Here is a 24,099-nt window from a genome sequence, read left to right on the forward strand (position 1 = left end):
CGATGCCGAGAACAAGACTCCCCCCCCCCCCCCATTCGTAACCATTTCCCTATAATCGGGCCGATTCCGAGAAATGGGCCCCTTTCTGTTAAACCACGACGACCAATTCCGAGAAGAGCCCCCGAATGCTGAAACACGACAAACAGACATCCTGTCACGACCACCTCTCCCTTATCTAAGGAACCAGCCTAGTGTTATTTCTCCACACCTTTGCCTCTCTTGCGCTTCCTCATTCTAAATCATGACTCAGCCTTATCTCCTCTGCCATGTTTCTACTTTTTCAGGACGCTGCCTCCTTTTATGGTCATGACTTCTGTCTTATTGCAACATATGATCCAGGCCTACGTGACTTCTGTTTTACCGTTTTACTTCAACATATGATCCGGGCATGCATTGAAGGGAAGCTCCTTCCTCTTTTCTTGTTATAAATACTGTGTGTTCAGATAATAAAGTTAGAGATTCTTCCGATCCTCCTCAGGTGACGGAGCTCTCCCTTAACTCGAGTTACTGAATAAAGACCCTGAATTTGAACCACCACGGACTCTGCTCTTCATACTTGACTTTATTGATATAGAAATTATGATCAAGGTAAATTACTAAAATATTTACCACAGCAAATTGGCGCCCGAACAGGCACTTCCCTTTCTCCCCACACACCGGTGATGCGGACCTAAACCGGTCTCTTCAAGACATCGACGGACTTCCAAGTGCACACTGCAGGGTGTTCCTGCATGAAATCCATGTCGAAGAGGGACCGAAGATTGCAGAGTCCGAGGTCGTCTGAAACCCGACCAGTCCCTGTCCACGAGCGCTGCGCAATCAAGTATCCAGATCTTCAAGATCTTCAAGTTCTCTGCACCTCGGTGAGTACTGCTAAGGGGTGTATCAAGACGGGTTCTGATTTTCAGAGCACGGTCAAGACGGGTTCTGACCTTTTAAGAGCACGGTAAAAACGGGTTCTAGGTTTTCTAGAAAACAGTATGTTTGTACTCTGATACTCAGAGTATATCGAGTTTTTTCAAGTGTAAGTTTTTATTTGTATCTAATACGATGCCTTTGTTCTCTAAACTGTGTAAACTGGGTACCCGGAAGGGGTTACTGGAACAATCTGTACCAGTCCCCCCAAAGGATACTCCTGGTTACTTTATGTACACAAAGTATGGGATTGGTGCCATATTGTATTTGGATCTTTGGGAAGGTTATCCTAAAGATTTAGACATTGCGATCAGATGGCCAAAGAGTGGCACATGGGATTTGAATTGTATTATGGCAGTTGAGAAAAGGTGTTGGGAAAAGAAAGCAAGACCCTTGATGTTAGAGAGCGTTGATATATGGCGAAAAGAAGCACATCGAAGGGAACAGAAAGAGCAAGGGAAAGTTGAGAAAGCAAGGAGAATGTCAGAAGAAAGTAAGATGAAAAAGTTACAGGATCAGAATGATGATATTTGTTTTGAACAAAAGAAAAGGGAGGTCTCGGCCTCGGCCTCAGTAATGGGTATATATCCGGTCCTCTCACCAGAAACAGGGTCCGAGATTAACTCAGACTCTAGCACCCCTACGGCACCTCCACGCCCTAAGGTTCCTTCTGTACCCGACAATTTTATTACCACCTATTTAATGGAACCTCCTCCTGCTTACACTAATCAGATAACAGCCAGAAGAATAATCGCCCAGACTGAACCCATCCCTGACGCCTCAAGTAGTGTTCTGCCTATGTTAGAATGCGAATATGACCCAACCCCAGGGGAAGGTTCACAAGCAGATATTTCCCTTCGCCTACGAGAAGCTCTAGAAGGTATACGGGAGGTACCGAATGTCACAAATTGCCTAAACAAAATTTATGAGGCACTTCGAACAGGAGAAAATTTAGAAACACTACAGGAAGCTATCAAAAATAGACCCATAGCACATAGAAAATGTCTCTCACGATTCATGATCACTTGTTTTATCAGAATGATAGCTAGTACAGGAAAAAGCGTTCCTGAAGATTTACTACAACTAGATCAGGTAGTAGTTGCAGGGAATTACAATAAGATAAAGGAAATAGATCTCTTTATTCCACTCTTCACTAGCAAGGTTTCTGATTCCCATCGAAAAGATGCCCCTACCCAGGGAACTGAGAATGAGAGTACAAGCGAAGACAGAGAAGAAGGAACTGCTTTACACGGTGCAGTACGCCCCCGTATCCCTCGTTCTCAGAATGATGGACAATTCAAACTTAAAACTAAGAAATTGTCAGTCCCTACAGATAGGTTGTTCCAACGAACACAAGAAGCTCTAGATGATTGGATGGACGACGAGCCTCCACTCACCACACAAGAAAAAGAACTCGCTAGATCAAGCACACATTGGGTATCTCAATACTCTATATATGGCCCTGATATAGTTGCTCAAATGTTTTTATTGCTCCCTCTGGCATCTCAAAGGCTAGCTAGCATCTATATGGTTCAACACCTCATTACAATGTACGAAGATACTGGTTGCCCACCAAAAAAATTATATTCTCTCTTACGAGACTGTTTAGAAGGGAGGTGGGTGGCCAGGGGACAAGAATTCCTTAATATCTTCCGTGACCTACGACAGCGATATATTCAATGCTTTACAGACAGTTATGATGCAAAACCTCATCACTATGACCAAGGACAGTTCCCCCTCCGAGAAGTACACCCCGTTGTAGATTCCGCAGGAAAGTTGCAACAAACGTTTCTTTACACTCCCTTGACAAAACTAGAAATACTAGAGATGAAGAAAATGGTCCCCTCCCATGAAAAGGACCCTTCGGGTTTCCATAGGGAACTGAAGGATATCCTTCAAATGGGCTCTTTCACTTATAACGACCTCAACATTCTCCTCAAGGTCCTGTTACCTCAAGGAACGTATGACAAACTAAAGGGAAAGGATTGGGAGGTTGAAGGGAAAAAGGTAACATGGGCAGATTTGGAGAAAGAAGACACTACTCGTAATCCTGGACAAGGGTTGGGACCTCTAGTTCAGGAGCTCCCCCGCTGTCTCCCTAAAATACTATCCCAGTTGCTAACCACTAAGAAAGAAGATTGGGATGCTATCTCTGCATGCAAACAGAAACCAGATGAGGATATAGGGGACTATTATACCAGGTTAGAGAAATGTTTTCTCATCAACAGCGGCCTCTCCTCCGGTGGAGACGCCTATAGTCGATTATTTGTCTCCGAATTCGTAGAAAATGCCTTACCCACGATCAAAAATAGAGTACTGAAGGTAGAGAGTACTTGGCAAGCAAGCTCCCCCTCACAAGCACTTCAGATGCTCCAATATCACCAAATAGAATTAGGGACGAACAAGAACAAGAAAAGAAGAGAACGAAAGATACTAAAATGAAGGTATTAATAGCACAAACTAATACGATCCAACAAACCCCTAAACAACCCCAAGTGACACAAGAAAAAGTTACTTGGAATTATTGTAAAAAGCCAGGTCATTTTGTGCGTGACTGTCCAGTATTACAACATAATATTGCCACTGGGAAGACACAACCCCGTAACTACCCCCCTCGACCTTCTGTTCCCATATCAGCTTCTCCAACTGATGCTAAACCTGCCACACAACTCTATCAGTACCCAGTGTCATCCTATCCTGAATTCTCCACGATCTCATGAGACAGCTGGGAGGAACACGATAGTCGTTCACTGATCCCGGTCCCGGTCGACCAAGAGGGTCCCTATGTACATGCTAAACTCCTAGGTAAAGAAGCAAAATTTCTGATCGACACCGGGGCTAGTAGGACGACAGTGCAGCACAACGAAGTTCCCAAGGTACCCCTCTCTGGCTCAAATAGTATTTCCTTGGGTTTTTCTGGTACACCTGTCATCAACAAAGTTTCTGAACCAATATCACTTCAAGTTGGTCCTCTTACAACTTCCACCGATTTGGTACTTACAAAGTCCTGTCCCGAAAATCTCCTTGGCATCCAGACACTAAAAGAACTAGGTGCTATAATATGTTGTTCCCCGGAAGGAGTCCGACTATTCCTCCGAGATTTTAAAGGTCATTTCACCACACGAGAATTAGATGTCAGACTAAGAGACATTCCGGTTACACTATGGGCTACTGATCCAACAGATGTAGGATTTATGGATATTACACCACACCTAGTGACACTGAAGGAAGGCATTGTCCTACCTCGTATCCGTCAATACAAATTACCTCCAGATGCAGAAAAAGCCCTTATTCAGATTATCGATGATTTAATAACAAAAGGAGTAGTCAGAGAAGTACCTTCCAACACATGTAACTCGCCAGTTCTGCCAGTCCGAAAGAAAACTGATGATTGTGCGCCACCAGTCTACAGACTCGTGGTTGACTTACGTGAACTCAATAAATGTGTAGTACCACAATACCCAGTGGTCTCGGACATCAGTACTCTGTTAACAGCTATAGACCCCGAGGCCACTCATATTACAGTAATTGACCTTAAAAATGCCTTTTTCAGTATACCCATTCACCCAGACAGTCAGTACCTATTCGGATTCTCCCTACAAGGTCGCAGTTTCTGTTTCACAAGAGCTCCCCATGGGTATACAGAAAGTCCCAGTATCGACAGCCAGGCACTTAAGACAGTTGGACGACATTGTTCTGTCCACCAATACGACATTGTTTCAATATGTCGATGACTTGCTGATCACCGCACGCTCCGAACAAGAATGTGAGCAAGCCTCACGAATTGTCCTAATGTTCCTTGCACAACATGGCCACATGGTGTCACCCTCGAAACTACAATTGTGTTTACAGCAGGTGGCCTACTTAGGACACCTGCTGTCAAAGGAGGGTAGGGCACTCACACCTGAAAGAATTCAACTTATTTTTAACATTCCTGTCCCCAAGACACAGAAAGAGGTCCGTGCCTTTATTGGCCTCACGTCCTACTGTAGACAATGGATTCCCCAGTTTGCGTACTTGGCCAAACCCCTGATACAGCTAACGACCACAACCTCTTCCCCATTGCCATGGACACCTGATCATACTCTTACTTTTGACACCCTCAAACAAGCATTATGCTCTGCACCTGTCCTAGCCACACCTGATTATGCCAAACCTTTTGTCCTCTTTGTCACAGAACGGGAAGGTACAGCCCTGTCAGTACTCACACAAACACAAGCCAACAAACATCGTCCCTGTGCTTATTTTTCGAGCACTCTTGACCCTGTTGCACAAGGTTTGCCGGCCTGTCTGAAATCTGTTGCAGCTACAGCTTTAGCAATACGACAAAGTGATTCCATAGTACTAGGACACTCTTGAAGTACAAGTCCCACATGCAGTGGAACTACTCTTGAATAGGACACAGACACAACACTTGACCATAGCTCGCCTCACAGGTTATTAAGTCACACTGTTCCAACCCCATATCATCATCAAAAGGTGCAATATCCTCAACCCAGCTACGCTACTGCCTACTGTTCCAGTTGACAATCAGATTCATGACTGCTTAGAGGTAGTCTAACTAGTCACAAAACCCCGGTCTGATCTTACAGATGTCCCTCTAAGTACACCAGAACACACACTGTTTGTAGACGGTTCCTGTTTGTGTCTCCAATCAGGCGAACTTTCGGCAGCCTACGCTGTCACTACAGAAAACACCGTCCTTCTAGCAGCCAGAATATCTGTACATTCAGCACAAGCAGCGGAACTAATAGCTCTTACCCAAGCATGTGAATGGTCCAAAGGAAAACGAGTCCATATCTACACCGATTCGCAGTACGCATTCGGGGTAGTCCATAACTTTGGCATCCTTTGGAAAGAGAGGTTTCCTAACCTCTCATGGTACCAAGATCCAACATGGAGATCTTATCCTCCAGCTACTAGAATCGATTCACAAACCCACAGCAGTAGCCATACTGAAATGCAAAGCACACACCAAGGTCACAGACTCTCACCAGAGGTAATGCTCTGGCAGACGCCACAGCTAAACATGCTGCTCAGACAGAAACACTAAACACCGAAACCACCATGAGAACTATCTGTCCAGTTATCGATCCCACCAAAGATGTAGTAGACATCCAAAACCAAGCCACAGAGACCGAAAAGAGAAAATGGGAGGAGGAGGGAGGTTCACACACAGATCAAGGTTGGGTAACAAAAGACAAGTCCAAATGGTTCCTCCCTGACATAATGGTTCCCGTAATGATAGACACTGCCCATGGACCCGCACATCTAGGAGAAAAAGGAATGTTAGACAGTCGGAATCTGATATGGTACAACAAGCATCTACGTGCAGCAGCTAAACAAAAAGTACGAACCTGTATGATTTGCTGTCAGTTCAATCCAGGGAAGAGTGTCTCAATTGAACAAGGAGGGTTCCATCCTCCAGGTCACCCCTTTGAAGTCCTCCAAATGGACTACATACAGATGGAGAGATGTCGGGGACACAAGTATGTCCTCGTAGTAGTCTGTACCTTAACTCGATGGACTGAAGCATACCCTGTCCCAGACTATGGTGCCCAGATGACTGCCAAGCAATTGGTAAGGGAATTCTTCCCTCGCTATGGGTTGCCAAGAGTCATATACTCTGACAACGGACAACCATTCTCCTCTAAATTAATGGAGGCTGTCTGCTTACTGTTAGGATAAACCTGGAAATTTCACTGTGTCCGACACCCCCAAGCTGCAGGTCTAGTCGAACGACATAATCAGACCTTAAAAACCAAACTAGCCAAGATCTGCGCTGACAAACAAATAGAATGGGTTGCAGCCCTCCCGGTTGCCCTCTTCTACATGAGAATGGTGGCACATTCCCGGACGGGTCTGTCCCCATATGAGGTCACATTTGGGAGGCCTCCGAATATCTGGGGTGTCCCATCTCCTAAAAAGCTAATTGACATTGATGCAAATGTACTGACAGATTACTTGGCTTCTTTGAGGTCTGCACTACGTTCTTGCCGTTCACAGGTGGATGCAGCTTTTCCAGACAAGACCACGCCCGACGAGCACTCCCTTCAGCCTAGTCGATGGGTGCTCGTCAGAAATTTTGACCGAACCAGCCCTCTGGAAAGAAGGTGGACGTCTCCCAAGCTGGTGCTGCTGACGATGAGGACCGCCGTCAAAGTCGAAGGACGGAAAGGGTAGCTCCACGTGAGCCACTGCAAACCCTTCTACGGACCAACTCCTTCGGACGCGGTTGCTGATCCTGAAACCAGAGACACTAAAACCTCAGACTTTAAAGACACTGAAACAACAGACTTTATTTCACCCCTTCCAGAACTTTTGCCCAGAGAAGAGTACAAATCGCGGCTGCGATCTTATCCAAAACAGACTTGAGACATTGCACCTGACCTTGGCCTACCAGTGGCTATTTAAGCCCAAGACTGACGCTTGGTGAAGCGGTTGCTGGGAAGTGTCCGGTCACTGGTGCATATTTTACTCAGACTAAGCAGCCGAAATCATGAAGATAAAGACTCATTGTGCAAAACTGTTACAGGACAAAGTTCCCCTTTTCCTTTCTATCATGATTCTTATTTTCTGCATCATGGCTTGTCTAGGTTGGTTCCTTCATCTAGCTTTCCCACCATCTTCCCCCACGCCTTTGAACAACACCGTTATGCATTCACACGTAGATCTTCCTCCCCATCTCACGAACGGAAGAAAAGAGTTCTTCAATAACACGTTCATCTCCACACTCCACCAACATCAATTGGTGATTAACAGGACCAATTGTTGGGTCTGTGGTTTAATGCCACATTCCGTGCACGGAGGAATGCCTTTTATTCCTCTCCCTTTCGGCTACGCTGGATCTACCTATGCCCTCTCTATGATATTTTTCGCCTCTGTCAGAAACATTCCTGAGACCCAAATCAAGAATGCTAGTACCTGGAACGAGATAAAAACAAAAACCCTACGAGCCGTCGAAAAGATGGTAACTTTTACAGCCACAGGGGGACAAGCAGACAAAAGTGAAAACACCAGTTACTCCCTCTTTAATGACACCACCTCCTTTAGGGAGACATTCTCAGTCCAGAAGAGACAGACAGACCAGGGAGGATGAGCCGTGCCCCATAAGGGCCTATTCTGCGTAAGAGGAAAGGGCAAGGGTCAGAAAATGGGAAATAGTGAATGTAACAAGACCCTACCTGATCCAAATTTCCCAACGATGACCACTGCCCCCAACACCTACTTTATCTGTGGACCTCACGCACGTACATGGCTACCTCAAGGCTGGTCCGGAAAATATTACATTGCATTTCTCCTCCCCCCCCACCTACACCGCTCCAGCGGATTACCATCTCAGTGACCCTCCAACCGTAATTAACAGACGGCGAAGGGGGGCCATAGACGCTGAAGATACAGCAGGCCAAGAGGCCGGCGACTTCTTTAAAGGAGTCATCCCATTCTGGGGGCCTATGATCAACAGCCGCCATATAAGACAACTGACCCGTGTAGTCCAGGGAGCCATAAATGAAACAGCTGGTGCATTAAGTAACATCACCGCTGAAATGGCAGCTGACAGACTCCTGACGTTACAGAACCGTATGGTCCTTGACATCATACTGGCCGACCGTGGTGCCGTATGCGAACTGATCGGGTCCAGCTGCTGTATATTTATCCCAGATAATGCACCCTCGGTGTATTCCGCTATTTCCCGCCTTCATATACTTTCCAGAAAACTAGATGCAGACACTGATGCCTGGTCCCTGACAGGTTGGCTCTGGGGCCTCAGATCCTCATGGGGATGGAAAGCGCTTATAGTTATAGGTCTTGCTCTAGCCTTCCTCTTCACCTGTTGCCTCTGTATTCAGTGCAGTCCAGCACTCTGTAGTTTCTGTATCACTACCTGCGTTCCCAAAACCCAGTCCAGAAAGAAAGAAAAGGAAAGAATCATGTTACAGGAACAAGTGAACGACCTAATGAGTATAGAAATAGACTAGAAAAGAAAAATAATTTTAAAAGGGTATATTATGGGACAAGGAGGGAATGTGGGAAATGATTATTTTTCGTAGTTTATGTCCCATCATACACCCTTTCAGCCACGTTCCCGAGCCCACCATGCACACGAGCACGAACCGATCACGCGCTCACAAAGTTGCACACGCACTCTCCTTCCCCAAAAATTCAAACATACATCCTTATGGTCAAAGCAATTCCGAGAACCAGCTGCCTCACTCGAATCGTGCATTTCTGTTGTCAAGCCGATGCCAAGAACAAGACCCCCCCCTCCCATTCGTAACCATTTCCCTATAATCGGGCCGATTCCGAGAAATGGGCCCCTTTCTGTTAAACCACGACAACCAATTCCGAGAAGAGCCCCCGAATGCTGAAACGCGACAGACATCCTGTCACGGCCACCTCTCCCTTATCTAAGGAACCAGCCTAGTGTTATTTCTCCACACCTTTGCCTCTCTTGCGCTTCCTCATTCTAAATCATGACTCAGCCTTATCTCCTCTGCCAAGTTTCTACTTTTTCATGACGCTGCCTCCTTTTATGGTCATGACTTCTGTCTTATTGCAACATATGATCCGGGCCTACGTGACTTCTGTTTTACCGTTTTACTTTAACATATGATCCGGGCATGCATTGAAGGGAAGCTCCTTCATCTTTTCTTGTTATAAATACTGTGTGTTCAGATAATAAAGTTAGAGATTCTTCCAATCCTCCTCAGGTGACGGAGCTCTCCCTTAACTCGAGTTACTGAATAAAGACCCTGAATTCGAACCACCACGGACTCTGCTCTTCATACTTGACTTTATGGATATAGAAATTATGATCAAGGTAAATTACTAAAATATTTACCACAGACCTCCGGTCAGCCTTTGATTTGGTCCCTAGGGAAAAAGTGTGGACAGTCCTCTACGAGATGGGGGGGCCCCTGTATATCTAATCCATCTTATCAAACTGCTGCATGAGGAAAACTTTGCGCAAATCAGGTTTGGCAAGGACGGTAAACTTACTGCACCAATACCAATCCAGCGTGGTGTACGTCAGGGTTGCGTGCTTGCCCCCACTCTTTTCAGCCTCTATATCAATGGCTTGATAGATTTTTTATTAACTGAAAAAGACCTTGATTCCCCTAAACTAGCCTCCCGCCCCATATCAGCAATGATGTTTGCGGATGATACTTTAATAGTATCAAAATCAACTATGGGGATCCAGAGGGTACTTAATACATTTTAACTTTTCTGTAGCCAAAGAGGTTTGGAAATTAATCTACAGAAAACCAAATGTGTGGCGTTTAATAGCCCTAAAAGTACAAGACCTAACCCTACATCAAATGGTAAACCCCTTGAAAGAGTTACCTCTTTCGATTATTTAGGGATAACAATCGCAGAAACAATGGATTGGGGGGCTCAAATAAAAAAATCAACACTTAAACTAGCGCAATCCTCAGGCGGCATCATGAAGGTCCTCTGTAAATCTAGTCCGAAACTATTGAGCCCGGCTATTGAAATTTATGTATGTAACCTAGTCTGAACTCGGGACCCACTGACCAGGTTTCTTGTAAGGCCACGATTTCATTGGTTTCAATAAAGGACAGCCAGTCAGATGACTAATTTATTCTTTAACCCGGCAATATTCCATGAGGTCAGGACAAAATTTTGTGCACCATTTCGAGATTCACCTGCCCCCATTTACTATACATATGTCAGTTCTGACTCGTAGTGAACTGTTTTCTTCTAGGGGTATCTTAGTGAGGCTTACACTGGACTCTGTGGTAATGGTTCTAGTATTTGGTCTATATAACGTATATATTCACCCTGATTCCGGTTCACAAAGAACAAAGGCTAACTGGTTGATAATTATGATATTGTATCAATTGGACAATGACATGCAACCCGAGATAATCAATACTGGTGACTTTAACCTGAATAGGTTGTGGTCTTATGGTAAGAGATGTTGAAATACAACAGAATTACTTATGGTCAATCCCCAGTTTTTCACTTACAATGGATTTGAAGGAACAAAAGAATGAAAAAATAGGTAAGACTTTAATAAAAGAATTCGAAACTATAGGCTAAAGGGTGCTAAATGGGTTATTTCCGAAAGATTCGCCATCTGCTTGGACGTATCAAGCAGGAGATTATAGGTCCAGAAATGATTACACCATAGCATCGTTGAACTTATTCCACAAAATTCTGTCTTACCAGATAGAGGGAACGGAAAGAAGTGACCATAATCAGCAAATAGAGTTAAACTTAAACGGGTTAAGATATGAAAACAATATGACACTTCGAGGAGAAATAGTAACAGTAAATTACAAGAAACTTTATTGGTCGGAAAACATCAAAGATTCGATCACAATTTGTGCACAAGCAATTGATGAGTCATAGTTTGAAGGAGATTTTTCCAATGCTATTGAAAAATGGTCCCTCTTTATAAAGGAATTCATTTCTAGTCAGTCTCAAAAAGATGGTAATAAAGGGCAGTGGAAAAAAAGCATCATGTTCAATGGTTAATATATGGTCTGAATGTCATTTATTAAAAAAGAACGTAATTGAACCCCAAGGTTGGTAAAGAAGTACCAAGGTAATCAAACTCAGAGAAAAATGTAAAAGGATAAATGCTGAAGTAAGGAAATTGATCTGGAAGGATAAAATGCAAGTAAAACAATTGTTATGGGCTAAAGCGTTATATACTTGTAAAAGGAGTAATACAAGAGACTTCTGGTTTTAGTTAAATTGAATAGAGCTAGTAGGAAATCTACTTCAACAGAAACGGAATCTGAATGGTTACGTTTTTAGATATGCACTTGAATCCTACTCCAGACATGGTTATGAACTCCACTAATTGTAGTATAAATGCAGTAGGATAAGAAAACAATACTAATACAATAATGATAACAGAAAACCAATTATGCAAACTTTAAAGAAACAGAGATTCAATGGTGCCGGGGGCCAAATGGGATTTCCGCTGAGTTTTATAAGGAGAAAGCATTGTATTGGTCGATCTATTTAACACTCGTATTTAATCACGCTCTGCAATCAAGATCAGTCCCAGAGTCTCGGAAGGGATCTTGAATTTCTCCGATTTATAAAAGTGGGCATTGGTCTCTCCCACCCAACTATAGACTAATCACGCTCCAAGATGTTGAAGCTAAACTTTTTGCATCAATTCTCCTTACAGAGATAATCGACTGGGCAAATGACAAGCATTTAATTCGTCTGAACCCATTGGGTTTTGTACTAGGTGAAGGGGCGGCAACGAATATTTTAACACTGCTAATACTAATGGAAAAAGATCAAATAAAAAAACAATCATACTTCCGTTTTGTCGATTTTAAAGCGGCCTTGGACTGTGTGGATAGGCAAATTTTATGGAGGAAATTGGATCACTATTTAATTAGTCCCTGCCTTTTAAATGCAATTCAATTGTTATACACTGAAACCTGGACAAGAGTCCAACTTGGGAATGGCTTAAGACTTTCTAGGAAAATTAATACAACTCAAGGCTTAAAGCAACGTTGTGTTTTAGGTCTGTATCTATTTAATTTATTTTTATCTGATTTTACGCCTGCAATGAACAATGAGTTAGCAGACTCACCAAAGCTGGCAGAGAAACAAATATCGAATTTACTATATGCTGATGAAGTCGTCCTGCTAAGTCAAACAAGGATAGGACAGCAGCGATTAATAAACAAAACATTGATGTATTCAATTGAGAATAAAATTACAATAAATGAAACAAAAGTAATGGAAGTCAGCACCAAGAAACTGAAGTGCAGTAAATATAAATGGTACCTCCAAAAGCGGGAGCTAGAAAAAGTTCACTGCTATAAATATCTTGGCATACTGTTTGATGAGAATGGATCTTTTTCATACCATAAAACAGATGAAGAAACGAACCAAATGTTTACAAGGGGCCTTTCGCTTACTTTACAGCTCCTTTGGAGGTCCAACTTATGCCCCATTATTAAAAGTAATAAAAGCGAAATTCTATGGAAGTAAAATTCTTAGTAGTTTGGATTCTACATTACTAAATAATGCTATCACAAAAACTTTTAAACACTTGTTTCGACTTCCACCCAATGTATCGCCTGCTCAGATGAGGCTGGAATTTGGCTTCTGCAATCAACATGCAAGAATGAGTCAGTATGTTAAGACTTGGAAACAAATTAAAACTAATAATAATCAGATTTGTGGTCTACTGTGGCAAGAGATGCAACAAAGAAAAATTGTCTTCCTATAAATATCTGCAAAAGGCTCTCGAATAACTGTCAATGGTTGAAATCTTGGAAATGTCCTTAACTGCACAAAGTTTTAAGAAAATAATTAATAAATCTGTAAAACATCTATCCCTTTTGAAAGACAAAGACCTGTTTATTAGGCAATGTCAGTTTTTATAAAACAAAAATATGGATATAAGGTTCTGGAAATCCGATCAAACGGGTTGTTTTTAGCGCGGAGCGGCTTCTAACCCTCTTTCTTTCCGACTCCTGTTCTGGCGACCGGAAACAGATTCCAGGCACGTCACGTGACGTGCCTGGAATCTGTTTCCGGTCGCCAGAACAGGAGTCGGAAAGAAAGGGTTAGAAGCCGCTCCGCGCTAAAAACAACCCGTTTGATCGGATTTCCAGAACCCGTTTGATCGGATTTCCAGAACCTTATATCCATATTTACGTGGCCATGATGGATCCTTAAAGAGGGCTAACACCTCTGGAAGTAGCGTTTTGGGTGATAGAGAGAAGCCACAATAGAACGAAATATTGTATTGGCCCAAGTCCTGATGAGGCCCATAATGAGAGGGCTGAAACGCGTCGACAACTTTGTTTAAAAGAAGACCCCAACCAAAAGACTGAAAACTGTAAATTGGACAATTGACCTTACAAGGAGTAAAAAAGACTTGAGACAGATCAAAAATTATATAGAATCTGATAGACTCCTTGCAAAAAGGTTTGGGGTACTTACTTATTGTTTGAAAGGAATGCTGAGGCTATAGTATAAGCTAAGCATCCTGTATAACAAGTTGGGCTAACTACAAAAAATCTTGTAGTATTTGTTCATCGTTGTATATATTGTATATGTTTGTGTAATAACAATACGTGTGTATGTATATATATTTGTTGGTTGGAATAAGGTAAAAAGAGACTCTAAAAGATAAATAAAAAATCTATTTTTTCTTTAAAAATAAATTGAAAATCAAAAGAAAAATATTAGGTGTTCTTTGTGGAGGGTGGGGTTATCTGTGAAATGAAAACATAAGAATTAGATTCATACAAATACATTAGGTATAGAATGAGATAATTAAGTGATCCCATTCTTGAAATAATTTTTGTTCTAATTTAGTCCAAGGCATCATTTTTGTTTTATAAAAACTGTATATACCCAGATGCCACAGGTTTACCGGGTTACCCCTGCTGTTTAAGGAGTATTAGGCAATGTCATGCATGGGTGTTGGTGCAGGAATACCATGGTCAGTACAAACCAAAAGTACGAGTTACTTACCTTCGGTAATGATGCATCTGGTAGAGACGATTCTAGCAGCAGATTCCTTCACGAAGAATTATACCCAGGCGTGAGACTGGATCCAGAAACTTTTTTGCTACAGCATCCCTGCGCGCTGGGGGGCGGGGCGGCATCACGAGACTCCACCCAGGCGTCGTCTGCGTACGTGTCAGCGAGGTCACATAAGACCCACCCCGACGCGCCAATGTCAGTTTTCTTCGGAGAACTTTTCCGCACCACAACGCGGAACTACCAGATAAAAAACTGCAGAAACATGGGAACAGTGTGCGAAAAGCAGAAAAATTGGAAAAGAAATGGTAACACCACCACAAAGAGCAGTGTCAACACTGCAGAACCCAAATGGAGGGAAGAAGAAACAACAAGTAGAGCCCTGAGCAGCCACCCTGCCAGCACATAGCCCACCTCCCACACCGTGCCCCAGAGGCAAGGAACATGTATAAAAGTCAAGACACACATAGTAGTAGACCTACCACCCCCATCCTGAACAAGGAAGGGGGCCAGTCCCAAGAAAGACAGGGACAACACACCTCCAAGCCACCCCAACCTAGAGGGCAACCACCCACAAGGGACAAGGGCAAGACATGGCCAGTTGACCCCTAACCAGAGGATAGCAATGGAAGGAGGGGAGGGGAGGACAGAGCTTGAAAGCAATCTCCCCTACACCTGGAGAAGCCAGAGCAGCAGGGCACCGGAGCACCGGAACCCCATCCTCCAAAGAACCAAAGGAGGAATGAACCACCCCCAGACGGAGGCACCCGTCAAGAGCAAAGCAGGCACTCACAGGAGATACAACCCCACCCCGGGAGGCGAGTACCGGCGACCAACCCAAGAGATCTTACAGAATCGGGGAGGAAGGGCGGGCCATGAAGGAACCTGTGGCTAGAATCGTCTCTACCAGATACATTGTTACTGAAGGTAACTTGTTCATCTGATTGACTACTAGCCGCAGATTCCTTCACGTAGAATAGATACCCTATCAATACCCCCTGGGAAGGAGGGTCTGCGAAAGGACCCCACCAGCCAATACAGAACAGAGGGCCCAACAGGGGACCAGATCTGTGCACCAGGTAGAACCTTGTCCCGGCCAGGCAATGGGAACCCCCACAAGTAGAACCCCACTGACCCCAAGAGGATGTAGGAGGGAGAAGAAGGCTGAAGAGGCTCGTACACTCACAGCAGAGGAATCCAGGGCAAGGCCGGAGAGGGAGAAGCACCCCACTCCCTCACAAGGCAACATAGCTTCCGCCCAATGCCAAGATAGGAGGAGAAGAAGAAGCCTAGAGGACCCAAGGAAACTAGGGAAAAGAAGGCGTACCCACTCCATATGGAGAGCAACATGCCGTCCAGAACAGCGCTGGCAGTCAAAAGCCATCAGAAGCAAGAAGAACAGCCCGAGGCCCCATGAGTAGATGGCACCTGGCAAGGGAGAACACAGGCTCATCCCAGACCTCTGGACAGGAGCAGGGAGAGGAGGAGATGCCCGGGCACACCACTACGAGTGGCTGCGCACACAACCTCAAGAAGCAAGAGCAACCTGCATAAATGCCATGGAGAGCAGGCACCCGAAGGCGACCAGAACCCCCAGCAGAGCGCAAGCCCTATGACAACTACCATTACCCCACAACGGGTACGTTAAGTCCCAAGATATGGGAACCCTCTTTGGAAGAACTTCCGCAGCAGAGGAAAAACAAAAGAGCCACGGGGAATTACACCCCCGCAGAAGGCTTGACAAGCAGCCCAAGCAAAGCAGAAGGTCTAATCTAAGGGCCAGGTCTGCGCAACAACTCTGGCAGAACACACGCACAATCAACAATCAAGCCGTCCAGCAGCCAACAATGCCAAAGTCCCAAGGAAGGACGCAAATGGCCAGAAAACAACCTTGAAAGCCAGAATAACCGGCCTAAGAAGGCCCAGAATGAGCCCAACTCAGGAGTCACTGCGGAGGGGACGGAGGAGGAGGAGGATAAGGCGGAGGAGGACGGAGCCCTGCTAAGAGCCTTAGGATGGCAGAGTCGGCCAGGGCATGGAACATCAGGCTGCCATCAAACGGAAGGTCGAGGAGTCGCTCCCGAATATTCTCAGGAAATGCTCTGCCCCGAAGCCAAGCATGGCGACAGAGTGACTGAAGAAGCCATGGCCTGGCCCAGCACCTCTGAGACGTCCAGAGCGAAGCGGAGAATAAACGCCGCAAGCTCCCGACCATCCAAAGCATGATGCCGTAAGTCCACCTGACCAGTCTCTTTCAAAGGGAGAACCCTTCAAAGGGAAGTAAGATTTCCCTCCCACACAGCACTGGTGGAGGACCTCCAAGAGATGGTCCGCCGGAAAGTGAGCCACCGGGTCACAGGCATGGACACCGCGTGAGCAAAGGCCGCACCCGCCTCCGTAGGGCCCCGCGTTGGAGAAAGAAGCTCCTCCCTGGGCGACGGCAGCAAACTAAGGCGGCCGTCCCTGAGGCCAAGCGAGATGGGCAAGAGCCAGACCTGGAATTCAGAAGGAATGAAGGACCTGCCACTCTTCCGACGAACACCTCTGCCTCAAGAAGGGTGGGGAGCCGCCTTTCGATGCCGGTGAAAAAGATACCACATGGCGACCAGCCTCCGGGGAGGAAAACACCAATATACAGCCTGCCTCCGAAGAAGGAGCGTCCAAAGATGAATCCGCGGCACGACCCCTGCGTGGAGCAGTAGAGTCCGCCGCCTGAAGCAGGACGTTGGCACCATCCGGCGTCACCGGACAGGGTTCCTCCTAGTCACACTGCACTGGAGACCGAAGTGGAGCTGGAGCCGAACCGGCGCTCGGGCGGCGCCAACCCAACTCCCGACGAGGCAGCCACCTGCGTGGGGGAACGAGGCGGGCCTGGGGAGCGACAAAGCCCTCCGCCAGCTATTGCCCAGAATGTGGCGGAGATCGCCCGGCAACCCATGTGGCGGTGCCAGGGACGATTCAACCTCCGACTCGCACTACGACGAAGCAGCCGCCTGTGGGGGAGGGACGAGAGGGGCCCAGAGATGGACGAGAGGGGCCCAGAGATGACGAGAGGGGTCCACCGACCCCTGTGGCTTCGCACGGACCAGCTTCTGCCGGCGCCGTAGCGGCGTCACCTCAGCCTTAGACGGGACCACCTTGTCAAATGACCAAGAGGGGCTCGGGATGCGACCCGTGCCCCGATGACCTCCCTCGAGTTTGCAGCGAGGCGGAGGCGCCGTGGTCTGAAGGAGGGACCCCCGAGGGGCCGCACCCCAACAGCACCACATCCTCCAACACTGGATCCGAACCAGTCGGGCCGGAGCCGCCGTGGAGGGCCCAGCACAAGCCGAGTGATCCGCCGACGCCCCAGGAGGGGCAGGAGGAGGAGACGCCAGCGAGGCCTGCAAAGCCGCTGGGTTTGTCTCAATCTGGACTCTCAATGCCCCAAACCGGGAAACAGTAGATAGGACGACACGCATCACCTGCGGAGAGTCCACGCCCCCGGCAGGCTGGAAACCAGCCCCCGGGGACAAACTGCAGCACTTACCCACCGGGAAGCGACGCTTACGTGACATCGGAGAAGGACGAGGACCACGGCCGTATCTGAAGCCGTCCACCGAAGCAGACCGAGGGGAGGACGTCAACCTAAAGAGACGTGCCGAAAGAAGTTTCATCCGGCGCTCCCGCCGCGACTTCGGCTTCAACTGTTGGTACGCCGTGCAATCCGATGTACTGTGATCCTCCCCCAAACACCACATACAAATGAGGTGAGGGTCAGTCGCCGACATAATACGCCCACAAGACGTGCAAGTTTTGAAGCCCAAAGGCATTCCACAAAAGAATTGGAAGAAAAAGGGGCCCTTAACAGGCCTGAAGCAAGGACCGGACCCGCGTTGAATGTGGAAAAGAAAAAAACTGACGTAGGCGCGCCGGGGCGGGTGTTAGGTTACCTTGCTGACGTCACATACGCGGACGACGCCTGGGCGGGGCTGCATGATGCCGCCCCGGCGCGCAGGTATGCTGTGGCAAAAAAGTTTCTGGATCCAGTCTCAGGCCTGGGGATAATTCTACGCAAAGGAATCTGCGGCTAGTAGTTTCTATCAGATACATATTTATGAAAGGAAGATTCGGCAACTTTCCAGGCTTAAAACATCCAATGCCTTGGCTGAGACCATCTATGCCGACTCCCTAAAGACTATGCAAGCTATGGGATTAAAGTATTGTTTATTTGGTCTGTATATCTGCAGTAATGATGGTGGAAAAAAAACGATATCTGAAAAAAATGCTTCATTGACGGAGGTGTTGGTACATGCAGACATGCTATGGTAGTTTGTTTCAGACCAACGGATATTAAAATAAACGGCAATTTTACAAAAAATGTGATACTTGCAAAAAAGAAACTGGATGCTTTTGAGTTGAGCCCAGTAAATCTGGAAGTTTAAAATAATTAGGGACACATTTCATACTACATAAATGAATTTGCACACAAGTAATGAAATAATTGCTACTATCCATATTAAGCCTTGTAAAAATGATGGATTGATTTAATGTTTATAAATTATTTTCCGGTACCTTTTGAGAAAATTATTTTGAGATTATTAGGAATTTTAGATTTATTTTTTTGTTAAAATTTTAATTGGTGTGTTTTTAAAGACTGTTCTAATTGTAAGATTTTTATTAATCATGCAATAAAATGTATCATCATCCTAGATGTCTGTAATTTTCTGTGGAGGCTGGAAGGCGCGGGGGAGAGTGGTGTCCAGTACCAATCCTATGAACTGAAGTCATTTGGAGGGCTGCAGGTGCAATTTGTTGATCAAAAAGCCACGGTCAAAGAGCAGAGATGCAGCCGACTGCAGATGATGCAACACCAAGTTAGGCATTTAGGTACATAAAAAATGGGTACGCTCAACCTGTGGAAATGGGCCGCTACCATTGCTATCACCTTCATGAAAACTTGAGGTGCCAATGTCACATCAAAGGGTAGCACTGCAAACTGGAAGTGTGCCGAACCCAAAACAAACTGCAAGTACTTCCAATAGGACCGCAGGATAATAACATGGACATGCGCATTCTCCAAGTCCAGTGCCACCATCCAGTCTCCAAGCACCAACGCCACTCGGACTTTAGCTATGGTCAGCATCTTGAACTTCTCCTTTTTGATGGAGGTGTTCAGGCCTCTGGGAATTTAGAATGGGCCATAGGTCACCATCCTTTTTGAGCCCCAGGAAGTAACAAGTGGCAACATTTGCCCATTTCCTTGTTCGGCACCAATTCCACCACCCCTTTCCGAAGGAGAGCTGCTGTCTCCTGTTGTAAGATGCTAAAATTATTGGGAGGTGGAAAAGAGCGAGATGTGAGGAACCTGAAGAAAGTGCAGGGTGTTCCCTTTTTCTAGGATCTGAAAGACCCACTAGTACGAAGTAATGGCCTTCCAGCCCAGAAGTAAATGGGACACCCGGCCTCCTACATGCTCCATGTGCTGTTGGAGAATAAAAAGTGATCCCTGTACTGGCAGATGAGGAGGTTAGGTTACTGCGTGAGTCTGGTACCGTCTGGGACAAAAGGAGGAATTCCTGCTGAACCCACAAAAAGGTTCAAGGTTCGGAAGTCCCTGGATGGTGGCGGAAGCCAAAGACTGAGCAAGCATGTTGTGGCTTTTGAGTTCTTAAATCTCTCCTGCGCAGAATCTGCCTCTTCACAGAGGAGGAGCATCCCATTATAGGGAAGTTCCATCAGACTGCATTGGACATCAGAGGAGAATTTGGACATCAGAGAAGTTGAACGTCCGTAGTCATGCATGACAATGAATGGAAATGGACACCTCTATAGCTCGAGCAATGGAATCTGCTGTCCAAATTTAATGATGTAGCGAGATAGATTGACTGTCAGCGATTACTTCCTGAGAATGCTCCTTTATGTCCAAGGGAATGCACTGCATCATCATCTGGGCCATTCCCCGTAAGGCGTGGTTGTAATGAGCAAGAAGGAAATCAGCATTCAAGAATTTTAGCACCATAATCTCTGCCCAGAAAGAAAAAGATTTCTTGACACAAGCCTCTAGCCTTTTGTACTCCCTGCCCGAAGGCACAGTAGGGAAAGTGCCACCCAACCGAGTACTAGAGCAAGTAGCTTGAATAAACAGGCTCTCTGGCATCAGCTGCATGGGGAGGAATGGTGGATCGACTGGCCACAAGTCTCTCTCCCCAAAAACTGCCAGGACAGATGTCAGTAGGGCCTCAATGAAGGGCAGCAAGAGTTCAGCTGTGGCTGATCTTGGAAAAATGACCTCAGAAAGAACGTTTGTTTTTATCTCTGCTGAAGTGAATGAAAACTACCACAGCAAGTCAAATAATTTAGAAGATGCTGCTCAGTCTCCATATGCAGGAGGTGAATGTTGCAGAGTTTGGGGTGCAAGACCCTCCTCTGTTTTGGGTAAATGCTCAGGCACTCTCGGTACCACACTCTCCTGGCCCAGACTGTGGCTATATAGATGCCTTAGGCTCAGTATGTCCTGACTTACCTCAGAATTTGAGGCAGGAGAGGAAGTGTAAGGAAACCGTAAAGCAGACCTGAGTCCCAGTCTAAAGAAAATGAGTATCCCAATTACCTTTTTGGAGGTACCACCAAAGCACAGAATCTTCCATATGGACTTTCTTGTTGATGAAGAAAAGACCTCACCAGGCAATGCCCCACTTTCTAAAGATACCCTCTGCCACCTTCTAATGAAAACCACACTCGTGTTCCGCCAGCAGACATATGCTCAGCTTGTCTGCTCTTGAATTTAGAACCCTGGCATGGTGGTTGGGTACCAAAAAGATTTTTTGCTGTCTAGTCACCTCTTACGTGGCGTCCTTAAACCGGAGATACACGCTAAGAAGCTGCCGTGAGGCCGCTGATCATTAAATACAAGCACACAACGATTAGGATCAAAAGCAGGCATTATCATTCCCTGATGAAGGGCAATATGAATGCCCGAAATGCATTGGATATGAAGCAATATTGATAATGCCTTATATGTTGAAAATACAATGAAGCAATAAGATGAACTTTGAAAATACCCCAAAAAAAATAAACAAAAAAAAATATTTGAAATTTATTGAAAAACTATAAAATTGCGTTGGAATCCTCTTGTGACTAGGGAGGAGAATCTTGAGTTCCCTCAGGGATGGTTCCAGTGAACCACTGGAATCACTCACATGTTTAATCAAAAGGACGTCTGAGGGGTTATGACGCCACCTGCGGAGAACCTAAAAAATATGAACTAAAAACGTACTAAAAACGATATATAATAGCTGTGCACCCTTCCAATTCAAAGTTATTTCAAAGTTGAGAGTAAAGCACCATATCAGCGTTGAGGGAGTGAAAAGAAAAACTGCCGTCAGCATGCCAAGGTGGTGCTTGTATGTGGATCTGTCAATCACATGTAGTGTGGTATGAACAGAGACATATGGCAGCACTTACTGGTGTGTCGGAAGCATTGCTGAAAACATTTCCAGAGCCAGTCTGGTGCCTGTGAATGTTCCAAAGGTGAGGAATCTGCTGAACTGACAGACATTTCTTGTTGACCCTTCCAACAAACTAGTCTGGACTTCTGCCATAGATGGAATATCATGGTCAAGGATTTCTACTTTAGCCAAACTGCTTAGCTTATCCATTCCTTGCAGGAGAGGTAATTGTTCGCTTTCCGAGTAATGCCTTACACAATTGCCACATTTACACCTCGTTTGCTTTTCATCAGGTACATGCCATTTTCTCCCGCATTGGGCTGGACAGCTTCCACCGCCAGCGGACTTCTTTTATCAAACAAGGCCCTTCCCCCTTTATTCTCCAGCAGCCGATGTACCTCAAAATTCTTTTTCGTGCTTATTTTTCCGAGCCTACCTGCATTATCAAATGCACAACTAGGGAGCAGTTATCAATTCTACGTTCTACCCGCTTAATTCTCCTGCAGTTATGGATATGGGCTTTTTGCTAGCAAAATTAACTTTCCTTTTCCTGGTCCACTCCAGTAATTACACATTCCCCCCCAGATATCACTTGGACAGCCTCCCCTACGCCCTTCGTTTGGGACACCTTCACCCAACATTCAGGTAGTTTTTCCTCTCAACTTTGCTCTTATCACTTGACCTATCTTGACTTATACAACACTATCACAAATTCAAGAAACCTGGTCTTGATGACGACCTGAACTTAGACAGGTCGAAACGCCAACAACCACCGAGCATTACCTTTGGATCCAAAGTGGTCAATTTAAATAATTTAAAACGGAATACTTACCCTGTATATACCTTCTTTAGGTCTCGTCCTTTACCATTCCGAAGGAATGGGAAATGGCCGAGAATTCAAGTGCTCGAACTGATTGTCAAACCACCGCTTTTTTTCGTGGCGTTTTCTTCGAGTGCACGTACAGGCACGCGCTTTTGGCCCATACACTTTCATGGCCATCTGTTCCTCAATGTCCCTCCCACCCTTTGTCAGGCTAATGGCCCTCCCCCCTCCCCCAGCACAGAGCGCGCATCGCGGCCGCACAGCACATCAAAGGGCTTCTCCCAGCGTGTGCTGTGCGGCTTCTCCTCCCCTAATTATGTGGCCGGCCGTACTTGTGTTTCCCGGCGCTTCCCGGCCACTTTTGTATTTAATTAGCAGCAGCAGCATTTCTCCTGCACCAGGCCACATCAAAGGCTCTGTGCCACTTTCACCCACACAGCAACACTTACAGACACGCAACGCCACTCACACCCACGCAAGCCCACTATCATCCACGCAACGCCACTCTCACACACGCAACGCCACCCACACACGCAACGCCACTCACACACGCAATGCCACTCTCACACACGCAACGCCACTCTCACACACGCAACGCCACTCTCACACACGCAACGCCACTCACACACGCAACGCCACTCACACACGCAACGCCACTCAGCCACGCAACGCCACTCAGCCACGCAACGCCACTCAGCCACGCAACGCCACTCAGCCACGCAACGCCACTCAGCCACGCAACGCCACTCAGCCACGCAACGCCACTCAGCCACGCAACGCCACTCACACACGCAACGCCACTCACGCAACGCCACACACACGCAATGCCACTCAGCCACGCAACGCCACTCACACACGCAACGCCACTCACACACGCAACTCACGCAACGCCACACACACGCAATGCCACTCAGCCACGCAACGCCACTCACACACGCAACGCCACTCACACACGCAACTCACACATGCAACGGCACACACACATGCAATGCCTCAGCCACGCCACGCAACGCCACTCACACACGCAACGCCACTCAGCCACGCAACGCCACTCAGCCACGCAACGCCACTCAGCCACGCAACGCCACTCAGCCACGCAACGCCACTCAGCCACGCAACGCCACTCAGCCACGCAACGCCACTCAGCCACGCAACGCCACTCAGCCACGCAACGCCACTCAGCCACGCAACGCCACTCACACATTGTGGGTGCAGATTGTGGGTGCAGATTGTGGGTGCAGATTCAGAGTGCAGATTGTGGGTGCAGATTCAGAGTGCAGATTGTGGGTGCAGATTCAGAGTGCAGATTGTGGGTGCAGATTGTGGGTGCAGATTGTGGGTGCAGATTCAGAGTGCAGATTGTGGGTGCAGATTCAGGGTGCAGATTGTGGGTGCAGATTGTGGGTGCAGATTGTGGGTGCAGATTCAGGGTGC

General features: G+C 46.4%; 1 protein-coding gene across 5 annotated transcripts in view; it reads right to left on the bottom strand.

The window, feature by feature from the left end:
• Positions 1-24,099, bottom strand: part of GRN (granulin precursor) — a 1,937,406-nt gene that overhangs the window by 191,440 nt on the left and 1,721,867 nt on the right. The window lies entirely within an intron of this gene.

This window comes from Lissotriton helveticus, chromosome 5_1 (genome assembly GCF_964261635.1).
Source record: "Lissotriton helveticus chromosome 5_1, aLisHel1.1, whole genome shotgun sequence".
Taxonomy (NCBI): Eukaryota; Metazoa; Chordata; class Amphibia; order Caudata; family Salamandridae; genus Lissotriton; species Lissotriton helveticus.